This window comes from Myripristis murdjan, chromosome 14, assembly GCF_902150065.1.
Source record: "Myripristis murdjan chromosome 14, fMyrMur1.1, whole genome shotgun sequence".
In the NCBI taxonomy this organism is placed as follows: Eukaryota; Metazoa; Chordata; class Actinopteri; order Holocentriformes; family Holocentridae; genus Myripristis; species Myripristis murdjan.
In genome coordinates, this window is record NC_043993.1 from 3,234,125 (window position 1) to 3,246,740 (window position 12,616).

Sequence of the window (12,616 nt, forward strand, 5' to 3'; positions counted from 1 at the left end):
ACATGATAGAAATAAGGTATATTATAAAAGGACACTATTTTTTTTTACATTTTAAAGATTTTAATTGAAGGGCTCGCCCCTGCTTTAAAGGCTACAGCTACCTCTAGCCATGTCATCATGAACTGTAAATCATGAGCTTGACAAAATATTCTTGTTAATTTGCAGGGCAGCTCAGCTCCTCTGTGTGGAGGAGCTCCTCCCGGCTCTCCCTGCGCTCCCTGAGCAGACGAAGCTCCAGCAGGGTCGGCTCTCGCTCCGCCTCGCCGTCCGCTCGCTTGAGGGAGATGTTGACGCTGAAGGGAGTCTCGTCGCCGCTCTTCGTGCCGTCTGCAAAGCTCACAGAGGGCGACCTGGGCTTCCTCCATCAGCCCCTCTCTGCTCAGCCAGACGTGGGGCAGAGCCTCATTGAGCTTCGTCTTCAGAGGGCAGCAGAGCTCCTGGCCCAGTTTGACCTGCAAGACGTTCACAAGCAGTGTGTGTGAGCCATTGCACAAAACCCCCTTTATTCTTCTGCTGTTCTAGTGTTCATTTGAGGTGCATACACATTCTCATGTGAATTTTATATATTTGACCCCAAATGAAATCAAAGCCCACCTCTTGCTCGTGGTCAGCGAAGCGATGGAGTCTTTGGAGGAAGACTCTGTTTTGTCCATACTTCCTCGCCTCCTTCTGCAGCAGGTGGTGGACGTGCTCGACCAGCTCTGTTTCAAAGGCCCTGTTTTTGAGGGCCTGTGGGCGGTACAGAGTCTGATCGTGGCCTCTGAACAGCTCCAGCAGGACGGCACGGACAGTGGACTGCTGCACTTGTGCTGCAGAGTCACTGGGGAGCGGCTGCAGAGGAGACTGGGGCGACGGGAGGAGAAAACCAGATGTGAGGTCATTCCTCAGAGGTGGAACTTCAACACCTGTCACCTCAAAGAGAGGTGTGTTGGGGAACTGCTCCTTAAAGGCGGCCAGGCTGCAGTCAATGGCAAAACGGTTTTGCAGCAGTGAGGTCTTGTCGGCTGCTGTCTCAAACTCTTCATAGTCGTCACCTACGAAGTAGTTCCCCTCCACTCAAACTACATCCCTGTTGGAAAAGCGGGGCTTGGTGACGAGGTGGCGGTGCGAGTCCTCGCCAATGCTGTTGATTGGTGTTCTGTTGCAGGTGGTGGCATTGTGGCGGGGGCAGATCCAGGTCCGGGGCCATCAAGCCTTTTTTCGAACACTGAGAGACTCCATTAGTTTTATCGCTTCCCTCCTGCTGTTGCCTGTCCCTCTTTTGACATTCATCATACCACATAAAATATGCTTTCCAATCTGCATGAAAGGGTTCATTTGCAAACGTTCTTTTCTGTTTTTCTGCTTTACTTTCTTTTTGCCTTTTTTTTTTTTTTTTTTTGATGTGAACAGCAAAAGTCTTGCATAACCAGTATAAGGCTTTGATTTTATTTAATTAACAGTTAACATATTCAGTGACACTGTTTCACAGGAACATGACAGGACACTCAATATCTTCTCTATGCATCCATACTCAACATCTTTATGTTGCCGTGTGGGCTCACACATGCGTGCGCGCGCACGCACACACACACACAGGTCAGAAATTTTCCTTTTGAGATTTGTCATGAACTAAAACTTTCTATATCTGGAAAACTATGATGATTAATCCATTCTTTCAGCTGATTTAGGCAGTCTTCACCATATCTTTATCTGAAAAATTTTATGTTTGGACTGTTCAGATTAAAGTCGACCCCGGGTCTTGGTTCATTTTCTGTCTTGGATCTGCAATTGCTCATTTTATCCTTAGGGGTGACCACTCAGTTTATAAATCACTTTCTCTCTGTGTCTACTTCACCCAGTGAAATTTTGTGATTATCTGTCCTCGGCCCTATATAAATCGTCATACAGTATTTTATCCAGTAAAATTTGATTGCAGGATTTCTCTATTTCCTATTCCCTTATGGGCTCCCTTTCAATCCTCAATCCGCAGAACAGAGAATTACTATCTCAGAATTTTAAACCTTTAATTTGTAATTCAAAAGACAAAAGGTCTCACCCTCTTTTGTGTAATTCTTTGTCAAGAGGACTTCAGTGGTGGTTTCCCCTGCCTCGCACTATCAGTTGCTCATCCCCGAAACACTTGGCACGGAGGTAGCGTTATCAGGCTCCCACATGTACACGCTGATACAATGTGGAACCTGGCTCCTCGAGGTTAGTAAGCAAGGCAGTTTTATAACATAACAGAACTGTTATTGTCTCTTGTCCTTTGCTCAGCGTCTGGCCCAGATAACAGAGTGCAGTTACCTTGGAGCATACAGAGTTTGTTGCAACTTTTGCAGGTGGGAAAGCTCATTGTTTTATGAGGCAGAGAGCATGATGTGTCTCACTCAGTTCACTAGACATGGCAGAGGTTATAAAAGGTTATTAGTAAATTTCTACCACAGCTGTTAGTTCTGATGTAAAATATGAACAATTTGGCCTTTTGGACAGAGTCAGGACTAGGGAATAGGGAAGACTATGGGCTTTATGAGCTGAAAAAAACCTCCCAAAGCCTCTTGAGTTTTGCATTTTCTTGTTCTCTCTGTATGTGTTTCACTTTATTACACACATTATACCAGTGGTGGGGAACGTATGGCTCACAAGCCATTTCTGGCTCTTAGCCGGAACTCATTAGGCTTTGTTTCTAGAGGAGCACAAATTCAAAATCACTATGAGGCTCTCTCTTGCTCTCTCTATCTCTGACACACACACACGCATGCACACACGCACGCACGCACGCACACCAAAGACCTGTGAAGATTAGGCAAATTAATTTGTTGAAATATGAAATGGTTTTGTTCACTCTATTTTACTCATCATTTTTTACAGTCGTGAGGCATCAGGTTATGCAACCTATTTTAACTCCCTGCTCTGACACTATCTGACAGTATTTTTTTTCTTCCTGTGTGTCTGCTCTGTGTTCTGTTCTTCTTTATCACCAGTGTGTAAACTCACCCAAAAAAACACAATGCGCATTCTGGATTTTTTTCACCCATGATTGGAGTGAACGCAGCCACAATAGGATAAAAAATCAAGTGAGCTGAATCAGAGTGAGGGACTGGTGGACAGCGACTCTATAGAGTCAGAGCAACAGAGGTAGAGCGAGTTAGACAGTGACTGAGGAGAGAGAGCAGAAGCAGCAGAGGAGGTTCTCCATGGTACAGACATAAGTGTGCACAGAATATTTTAGGCTTGTAGACCTAGTAGTTTCTGAGATTAGCTGCAGACAGACACACACACAGACACATAGGAGCTAAACTTAATCTACCCTGGTTATGTCTGGTGAAGACACATACTTGTTGCTTGATATCAGCAAACAAAAGAAAGAAAGAAAGAAAGAAAGAAAAGCCTTAATATGTTCTCTAATCTGTGAGGTCCATATTTAATTTACTTTCCATCTTTGGTACTAAGTGCTCATCACCATGCTGTTTCAGTCAATAAAACAGTGAAGGCAGAAGACTTGAGTTTCTGCTGATGGAGTCTGAATTTCTGTTGGCGATGCTCTTTTTATTTCTTTATTGGCTCATCCATAGTGGCTGTTACTGCTCCTAACTACCCAGTTTATTCCAAAGCCATGTAAAATCATCATTTCCTGTTTATTTTATTTTATTTTATTTTATTTTATTTATTTATATATATATTTTTTAAAATAGCACCATTTTCATTAACTGGTTGTTGGTTGAATCACTATTTTATTTATTTTATATACTACATTATTTCTCCAAACAAAATATCTTGTAATTCACATTTTAAGAGCCAGATTCACACGTTCTTTGCATATTCTCTGTTGCATTACAGCCTTATTATTCCATGGGTATGCAGGTAGATGCCTGTAATTTCATTGCCCCTCAGGCACATAATTATGTTATCATTTCAGAAATGTAGATGTTCACCATGTATGACAGCTGATGTCAGCGGTCATTGCCATTAACTATTCCAAATAAATGCTTATGGAGCTGTCACTCTGCACAAGGCCTGTAATGACATCACCAAATGGCGGCTGAATCCGTTAGAGACCATTTACAGATGATGCACTCACACATAATGTATGTGAAGACACCATCATAGACACACACACACACACACACACACACACACCGGTACTCACTGGCTAAACCATACCTTTATACAAAGGTATGATTGGTATGTGGGTTTCCATGGTGAGTGTTTCTGTCCCATGATTTTTTCAATGGTGTTTCCACCTTGATAAAAACCTAAATATGGACGTAAACAGCATTGTATGTAGGTATGTGTGTATGTATGTACTTAGTTAGCAATTTATTTAATGGCATGGAAAGAGTTGATTTAAAGAAACTGAAATATTACCACAGAATATTTGCTATCAGTGACTTAAGTCTTAAGATATTGGTACCAATATCAACCATCAAAAACTCATTTTAATTGAATACAATTTATTATGTACCTTTGCATATGATTGCATGTACACACACATACAGTGCATGCAGACACTGATAAACACACAGTCATCTTGCACATAACCCACATGCTAGTGCATTCACACATTCACACACATCAAGACATACTGTATGTTTCCATGTGCAAACACACATCTATTTACATAAAACACACAGAATTGCACATTTATACACTGACACATGGTTATAGTTGCATAAACACACTTTGACACATAAATAAAAGACACCTGTTTACACTTAAGTGTGAGCCATTGGTCACCTTACCCAATATGTGATGAGAAGACTTGCACAAATGTCTCTGGGAGAAACTCTGTCGTGCTGCTAACTCATCAGCTCAGCTTTGATTTTTCTAGTTATCTCCAGTTTAAAGTAAATATAGGTCAAACCACATGGGTCTACATTTAATACCTCTATGTGTGTGTGTATATACATATATATATATATATATATATATATATATATATATATATACAGCATGATGTATTATGAAGTGGGGCTGTAATTATACCCCATGGCATGGCTAAGCAGCTTTTGAGAGACCTCAAACCCGGAAACTGAACTTATCTTTGTCCTCTCACACATCACACCCATGCAGAAAAGAGTTTAAGAGTTTGAGGTGTGTACTGAGTGCTATACTCACTCAGTACACACCTCTTACTAAACAGACTGACTGGGTGAGTCCAGGCAGAGGCCATCATCCCTTTTGTTTTTATTTATGTGCTGATGTCACATGTCATCAATTAGTTATTCCATGACAAAAGCCATAAAGGTAATAAGGACAAACAAACAAACTGTGGGTCAATAATGGTTAGTTAAGACTCAAATGAGAATTGGTTTGCAGAAAAATGCATATAATGCAACACTAAGAATGAACACAGTACAACTACTGTAGTAATGATGATACTGCTGATACTTTTGCCACTGTTACTAATTCTTCTGTTAGTATTAAATTTATTCACTATAGATTCAAGATTCCTTTATTGCTACATCCCATTACATAAGTATATGAGAGTGAGTGCAACAGTACAGCGTAGCAACAAAATAATACAAGAGGTATTAAAAATGGTTCTAAAAAATGGTACTAAATAAAATAATAAGGGCATGAATAATAACAGAAGTACCTAAAATGTAATACAATAGTAATGTGATAGTATAAATAATGTGCTTATAATGTGTGAAAATAATGTGTGTAAGGTGCTATATGTGTGTGTGTGTGTGTGTGTGTGTGTGTGTGTGTGTGTGTATGTGTGTGTAAAATGCAATATGTGCAATGCAAAGCAATTCTACATATGTGTATAGGTGTATGCAGTGTATGCACAGTCGTTTGTGTGTGTGTGTGTGTGTGTGTGTGTGTGTGTGTGTGTGTCACAGACAGACAGACAACAGGCTGTTAGTGTCTACTGTTCATAAGCCTGGTTGCCTGGTGAAAAGAACTGTCCTGCGGGTGGCTGGGATCTGTAATGTTCCTGACACACCATTTGTTGTAAAGATCCTGGATGGAGGGAAGCTCACATTCACTGATGCCCTGGGCAATCTGCACAACCTTCTGCAGCGGCTTGTGGTCGAGGGCAGTGCCACGCAGTGATGCATCCCAACCCTGTCTCATGGGGGTTTGTGCAATAGTCATAACATTTAATCCATAGATTTATGTCCATGGGCACGGATTTGCTTTAGCCAACAAAACTTTAGATCCAGGTGGGGACAGGGGAGGTGTAGGCATAAAAACATCTAGGTTAGGAAAAGGACAGACTTAGGCACCAAGACTGTCATTGAAAGCAAATGCTGGTCTCATCTCAGACACCTGGGTCGCCTCAATGGGAGTCGTGTTGATTGACTCATTCACCGCCCCACCTTCCTCCTAACCTGGAGCTTATGGCTGTTCATGGTAACTCAGGATAAGTGGTACTGGCATAAAATATCCTTCCAACTCAAATACCGTACTTTGAAAGTCATGCTGACTGTAAAAAAGTGACATTTTGTGTCCATGAATACGAATCTATAGATTAAATTTTGTGACTGTATCACTGATGTGAGTCCAGGCTGTGCATCCACTCTGGACCCCTTCTCTCCAGTCAGGATATACTAATACGACCACTATTAATGATACCACCATGACAATTTCTGCTGCTGCTCATCCTACTACTATTTTTTTTTTTTTTTAAATATCTCTACTTTCTTCTTAATGTATTAATGACAACTGGAGGTTACACATACATTACTTAACTTACAAATAATTGGACATTTCACCACACAAATTTTCTACACTTTCATTGTTTAATGTTGGACATATGAAAAAACAGGTTGCTGTGGCACCCACTGAAAAACAAACAGAATGCGGTGCAGAGGGGCTGAGTGCTGTGCATTCTCATTGGCTAAAGCCAAAGTTGAGTGGAGTTAAATCTGAGTGGTGCTGTCCATGGTGCTGATTAGTCTGGACATGAGTTTGAGCCTGGCTGAATAGAAATAGCTCAGATGGGCTGTGTGCAGGAAACCATGATGACCTCATGCTAATTCACATACAGCTAAGCAACCTCACATAGCGTTGATCCTGCATTAGCACTGTGTACTCATTGTCCATTTACCCTGCAACTCTCCTGCATTAGTGCTGCATGTAGTAGTCACTGTCATAGAAGTCCACTGACTTCAGGGTCACAATTTAATGGGGGCTTGGGGCAAACATGCTCTTGAAAGATCATAAAATGCCCATGAAATTAAAAATGAGGGGAGAGAAAACTGCCATGATAATTAGGAAACCATTTTTCAAGAGAAAACAACCAAGTATGCAGCCTGGAGCAGTCGAAAATGTTGGCAGGAGAAAATGGCAACCTCACAGAAACCACTGCTTCAACAAAAAACAAAACAAGGAATATTTCATAGTTCCATAAAATTATCCCCGGAAAGGGATCCAAATGCCCCTTGAAATCATAGAAGCAAAAAATGATTTATGAAAAAAAAAGCAACTTCCTTCCCCTGTATTAGTACTGCATTTCCAACGCAAATCCCATTGGAGGTGGAGTTACATTGCAGTACTACTGCAGCAAACATGTAAGAAGTGGCTCCTCAATGACGGCGACACATGCAATATTTTCCAAATGCTTGAGCACACCAGGAAGCCCGGTCCACAAAATGCCCCATAGTTTCTGCTACACCATTTTCATCATTGCATGTCCCATTCCATACTGCACCCTGCTGCCAGCAATAGCTCTGACTCCTGTGCCATCTTGCATTCAGTCCCGCTGCTACTGACTGTCCCTTCTATTATTAGCTTGTGTTGTTTGCACAAGTCTTTGTTCACCACCATTCTGTTTTAGCCGCAGGAAGGACATCTATGCTCCAAAAGCCTCAGATGAGGAAAGATGCTAAGCTAAAAGAATAAACTGTATAGCATATGTGTAGCATGTCATGTGTATGCATTATCTTGTGGCCATTAATATCATGCAGGCCCATCTTATCTTATATGTTGGGGGCTGGGTGCTATGATCATAATCAAATATCGATATCTTTGCCTGAATACCAATTTTGTTACCAAAGGGATGATTATTCATGCTTGTGTAAGATATTTACACACAGGAGATTTTTTGATAAATAATAATTAATAATGTGAATATGATGACCAAGCAGGTAGAAGCAACCAGCAGTGTAATATGTTCAGATAATTGCATCCCTTTACTGTAATGCAGCTTTAAATCCAGGAAAACACAACACTAATGCCATACCACTACATTATGACATCCAAAATCCCAGACAATATCTAGTCTGAAATCACAATATAGATATTGTATTGATATATCATCCAGTCTTATCTTACAGTAGGCCTACTGTTTTTTTTTTTTTTGTTCAGGTGGACTGCTGGACTCTTACCACTGGCACAGTGATAGAAAGTGATGCATACAGTATTTATGCTGCTTAACAAAGACAATTTAATTCTAATTGTGTTTATTGTCACACTGTTACATGCCCCTTGTTTTGCCTGCTTTGCCTTCCTGATCCCTGGCTTTTCAGACCAGTCTGTTGACTATGACCTCGAGTGATTTCACCCTCCTCTGCCTGAGCAAATATTGTAGCTGTCTCTCAAACAGGGAGCATAATGAGGATGAGTACTCTGGCTGTAAGATCTGCTGCTGAAGTCAGAAAGATAGTATTGTCCATGTTAATTAATTAGAGATATAACTTTACTCCCTGGCGTTCTTCATCTCCTCCCTCTGCCAGCAGCAGTGGCATCCCACTCTCTCCATCAGAAATTATAAATACTTTTGGTAATAGGGCTGGAGGAGGTGGGATTAATAAATTAATGGGTAGAAAGATTGTCTAAAACTCGGAGATGTTGGGAAAGTATCTTGAAAAGTGTCTCAAAAGTTGACCTTCACACATTTAAGAAGCAGATGAAGTCCCCAGGAGGAACTTTTTCTTTTTTTTTTTAAACACTGAGTTTCTCACTTTGTACTTTATACAGTTACTTTGTAGAGATTGTCACTAATAACTTAAAGCCCTGAGACATTAAAATTAAGAAATCAAAACTCATATTACTGAAATTATAGCTGGCTGTGCTTGATTCCTTTCTTTGCAAATCAAAGGGGAGTTACTTTTGTGGTTGACCGAATAAATAAATAAATAAATAAATAAAAACCTCATACAGTTCTTTGTAAATTGTTGTAAACAGCTCCAAAACACATTTGGCCTGTTTCCTGATAAACTTCAATTAGGGACCATCTGTCATTTAACTGGGTGGGAGGTCCGGTTCACAAAGGGGTTAGTCAGTGTAGGAAGTGCCAAGCCGGCTTCAGCTTAACACAGATTCAGTGCTTGTTAGAATGTGTGTTGTGCAATCCCAACATGAAAAAATACACCTGGTGAGAAGTAGTTTATAGGATCAGCTACTGTAACAATAGCCCTCGAAGTCTAGTAAGGCCATGTGCCATCTCTGCCGCATGATGTGCCTTGATAACTTTAGACTTATGCTCAGGGTTATGTTGCTTTGTCATGGTTCCTAGGTGTTTATTAGTTATAAACTTACTTAAATGAAGGGGGCTTGCAATTTTTTCAGAAGTAAGAGGAGGGTCACATGAAGATATTCCCACTGGTAGAGAAGGTTTTACATTAGAACCTGACTGATACTGGAATTTTTGGGCTAATACCAAGTAATTGCCAATATTTAGGAATAAAAACCTCCTGATAATGACATTTTAATATGTTAACTTTTGATATTTTATGTTTTTTTTTTTTTTTTTCTTTTTTAAATCCATAAACACATTTGTTGAAAGTAATCATCAACTATGGTGTTCAAATACTTGCAATAAAATATTTACTGGAGACCTGACATAAACTTCAACAGTACATATATAAACTTCAATAATACATTTGTTAATCTCTTCACAAAATGTGCACCACTGTCAAGCAGAGAGTGGTGCGCATGAATCGCTGCTCTGTCAACTCACTGCTGTACAAAATATTGTGAACAGTGGAGACTGCTAGACAAACTATTTAATGATAACACTGTTTTTTAAAGGTTCATTATGTAAATTTATATTTGTAAATATTTGTATTTGTATTTGTTTTGGGGCAACATAATCCAGATTTGGATTTGGGAAAAAAAAAAATTAGGGGCCTACGCCAATCCCAGAAAAACAAACCCATCGTATTATCCCTCCTCCACCAAACTTTACAGTCGGCACAATGCAGTCAGGCAGAAAAACGTTCTCCTGGCAAGCTCCTAGCGCATAGTTGTTGTGCTGATGTTGATGCCAGAGGAGGTTTGGAGCTCTGCAGTTACTGAGTCAGCAGAGCGTCGGCCACTTTTACGCACTATGAGCCTCAGCACTCAGCGACCCCGCTCTGTAACTTTACGTGGTGCTGCCACCTGGTGGCTGAGTTGCTGTGGTTCCTAAACACTTCCACTTTACAATAATTCCACTTCCAGCTGATGGTGGAATATCTAGGAGGGAAGAAACTTCACCAGCTGACTTGTTGCAGCGGTGGCATCCTATTACATTACTATTACAGCACCATGCTGGAATTCAGTGAGCTCTTTAGAACGAGCCATTCTTTCACTAATGTTTGTAAAGTCAGACTGCGGCTAGCTGCTGGATTTTATACACCTGTAGCAATGGGACTGAATGAAACACCTGAATTCAGTGATTAAGACGTGTGGCTTGATACTTTTGTCCATGTAGTGTACTTGAAATAAACCAGCCCCCACCCCAATAAAGACCACGCTGTCCCTTATTTCTGTAGAGTTTCACCGATGTTGGCGATGGGAGCTTTGCCCCACAACCCCTCCCACTCTCAATTTACCCAAACTGCTGAGCCAACCCAAACAGCACTGCCTTTAACTAATGACCGAACTATAAGTTAATGAGCAGGAAAGGAAACTGAATTAGAGCCGGCGTCTGGAAGCTCTTCAGTTGTTAAATCGTTAAGCCCACGTGATATCTTTACTGCCATAAAAAAGGAATTAAAGCTGGTTTTACAGTGCTGCCTTGTTCTCAACTTATTTGTGGGGCGTTGGCCAGCTGACATTTACTGCCTGTTGTTTAGGATGCTGTCTGCATTCAGTGCTAGTGAAGTTAAAGTCAGGCCTGCTGAACATGCACACCTGACAAAATTAAACACATTATGGTACTAGAAACTTGTTATGTAAATTTAGCCACCGGCTAACAGAATGACACTGGCAGAGATATGATATTTTACCTCAATACTGCCATATAGCACTTTGAAAATAAATAACCACATAGGTTTGAATATGAATGAAACACAGAGAAGAGTAATCATAATTTTTATTATAGCCACCCTCCTCCAACAGAATATTCACTGCCTTCAATGCTGTAACTCACTCTGCAAATACAGCAGTGGAAGCCTAATATAAGGGTGAAAAAAAAAAAGCGAAAAAAGAGTGAGAAAGAAAGAGAAAAAGCATGTCCAAGGAGTTTCTGCCTGGCCCTGAGCAGTTCTTGCTGTTATTTGGTTAAATGTGTTGGAAAACCTACAGTTTGTTGGGAGGCGGTGTGCAACAGTTGCTGCACTACAAATAATCCTCTTTTTCCTGCTGTTGTTTCCACTTCTCTCTCTGGCCTGCTTAAGGGCGGCTGTTTATTAAGTACAATATTGTTCTTCCCCTCTTGGAGAGAGAGATAAGCAGATGCGACGGCATTCGGCAGCACAAGGTGGATTTAGCGTCCTGTGCTGAAGCCTGTCATTCACCGACAGCTGCAATTAGAGCGATAGTGCCTGGCCATATGCTATTTTATGTCCCATCCATTTCTCTGTGGGCCTCGGCTCATCCGCGGGGATTGGCGATGCCTTTGGAGTGAGCAGAAGTACTGACACCACTCGCAGCCGGAGAGGCCTGTCTCGCTGCCCGACGCTTCTCAAGGATGTTTCCCTCTCTCTACCCTGAAAAATATGGCCAGCGGCCACAAGTGATGTCTGGGAATGAATAATAAAAAACATAAGGACTCCACAGAGGGTAAGTGCGGACATGTGCTTGAGCTGAATTTGGATTTCTTGACAGGGTATGACACAGGCATTTGCATAACCCCCTGCAGGGTCTTTTGTCAGCAGGCGCAAGCCACCCAGAGGTTTGGTGTCTTGTTGCTTAGCATTTTTGTATTTAATTTCTTTCCTCTTTCTCTCCTTGCTTCTTTCCTTTTTTGTTTTTCTTTATCCAATTGAGTTTAATTATTTTGTCTGATTTTTCATCTCCTTTTATATGCCTCTTGATCTCATTCTTGCATCTACTCATTTGAGCTTTCTCATTTCAAATAGCAGGCATTGCAATTCCAATAACCTTGGTTTACTTGAATTTCCTCAACCGAGTGAATGCTTGGCTTCACTTGCAATGACAAGCATCTCTGTTAATTCCCAACAACACACCAAAGCTTAATAGCACCGCTGTGCCCTCTATGCAGCACAAAGAGCCCAGGAGATTTGAGAATATGGCGGTAGCAATGCTCAGTTTTATAACTCCATTTAAAGGTTGGGAATACAATTACCTGCAGCGCTCTGCTAAATTGCAATCAGACCAGTTATCCCTGCCATCTGCAAAATACTTAATCACCTAATTTGTGTGCAGCATTATTGGTGAAGGATTTGAGCATTTGATTTCCAAAAGACAGAGCTGTGTTAGTTAAAGCCTCAAATAAAATGGTGTAGAAACAGTGACC